This window comes from Macrobrachium rosenbergii, chromosome 22 (assembly GCF_040412425.1).
Source record: "Macrobrachium rosenbergii isolate ZJJX-2024 chromosome 22, ASM4041242v1, whole genome shotgun sequence".
Taxonomy (NCBI): domain Eukaryota; kingdom Metazoa; phylum Arthropoda; class Malacostraca; order Decapoda; family Palaemonidae; genus Macrobrachium; species Macrobrachium rosenbergii.
The window spans coordinates 43391078-43393390 of record NC_089762.1 but is presented as its reverse complement, the minus strand read 5'-3'; positions in this window follow the sequence as shown (position 1 = coordinate 43393390).

The window sequence follows — 2313 nt, the reverse complement described above, 5'->3', positions numbered from 1 at the left end:
ACACCTCAGAGAAATGACTGTCATTCACAATGCCCATTATCTCCCCACGCATGATAAACTTCGCATTCCGGCCGATAGCAATCATCAATGATCATTTCAAGAAGAGGAATGAGGGGGACGAGAGAGGAAGAGAGGGGGATGGAGAGGAGATAAGAATGGGTGATTGGGGAATCTGTGGTCAATAGCCTCCGAGGAACGGGTGATTTGTAAGTAGATAAGGCGGTTATGTGCATCTCTCTGGGCGTTGTGGCTACACAAACGTTCCGTTCCCGGGGGAGAGAGAGAGAGAGAGAGAGAGAGAGAGAGAGAGAGAGAGAGAGAATTCGCGGCTGGTATCAAGTAATGTATCTGTGTTTGAATAGTGGGTCGAGGCCATAAATGATTGCTGCTTACTTGCAATGTCACGCACACAAACATACATACATACACACACACACACACACACACATATATATATATATATATATATATATATATATATATATATATATATATATATATATATATATATATATATATATATATGTCTCTCTTAGGTAACATTACAATATGAATTTTTTTGTTATCAATATTCATTCTTCATTCTCTCTCTCTCTCTCTCTCTCTCTCTCTCTCTCTCTCTCTCTCTCTCTCTCAATATATACATATATGTGTGTGTGTTTAAGCAAGTTTCAGTGTTTGTGTGCATATATATGTTGTAATCTTCTTCTTCTCTCTCTCTCTCTCTCTCTCCCCTGCAACAAACCTCTTTTTTCAAGACCAGCTTTCTCCCTATTGCTGTTTCTCATTTTCCTCCGCGATGTAAAAAAAAAAAAAAAAAAATTCCAATCTACAGAACGATTGCAAGAATCGCAACTTTCTCTTTGATCCCTCACTGATTGAAATGTCACACCAAACATTCAGTACTGTACTCACTAACCTTTCCATTTGCTGAACCTGCTGTGCGTTTAATATATACATATTTATTGCGTTGGTATTATTTGCGCGAGAACTATATTCAGAGCGGACCTGATATGCAGGAGTAAATAGATGATATATTTGAATGAACTGGGATTGTCCATATGCTGCTTATTTTTTTTTTTTTTTAGTTTTATGCGATGCAGTTATCAATATTTATTTCTAAATTTGCCAGTTAGGAAATAAGGTTATATTAAATTAGCTTCCTGAAAGTTTGATAACAAAATAGTTAAGCACGTTTATTATTATTATTATTATTATTATTATTATTATTATTATTATTATTATTATTATTATTATTATTATTATTCATACAGAACAAGCCTACAGAGGCCACAGACTTGAAATTCAGTCTTCCAAAGAATACGGTGTTCATTTGAAAGTTACAGAAGAAAGAGGAAATACAGTTAAAACTAAAAAAGCACAATTATTATTATTATTATTATTATTATTATTATTATTATTATTATTATTATTAAGATAATAAACTCCTGTTCATGTGAAACAATGCTACAAGGACTATTGGCTTGAAATTCAAGCTTACAAAGAAGTTACAGAAGATAATAGGATATACTGTTAAAAATACAAAAATACTATTATTATTATTATTATTATTATTATTATTATTATTATTATTATTATTATTATTATTATTAGAAGATAAACCCCAATTCATATAGAACCCACCCACAGGGGCCACGGACTTGAAATTCAAGTTTTATTTCAGAAAACTGATAGCAAATAATTAGAAACAGTTAAAAAAATACAAAAAAGCTATCCCCTTGGATACCATGAACGACAAAAACCCTTCAGTATTCCATATTCCATTACCCCAGCGAGAGGAATACCTGTTACACAGGAAAGAGACCACAAAACACCATGTCCCTTTGCAGCCAAAAACTCTTTGTAAGTGAATAAGGGCCAACTCTTTTTTTTCCCTGTTGAGGCACAATACGCAAAGGAATTCTAAAAAGTGACAGGAAAAAAAAAAGGGCAGGATTTCGCTGGGCATCACAAAGGATACGAGGTGGTTTGGTACATGGGGATAGTATCTGATATATCTTCTAAATGAATCAGAATAGACTTCAGGTTTTTCTTGTTGGTTTTCCGTAAAAGAAAACTATTGTGTCGGCTTTGTCTGCCCGTCCGCATTTTATTCTGTCCGCACTTTTTCTGTCCGTCCTCAGATCTTAAAAACTGCTGTGACTAGAAGGTTGCAAATTGGTATGTTGATCATCGACCCTCCAATCATCAAACATACCAAATTTCAGCGCTCTAGCTTCGGTAGTTTTCATTTTATTTAAGGTTAAATTTAGTTTTAATCCTGCTTCTGGCGTAACGATATAGAACAGACCA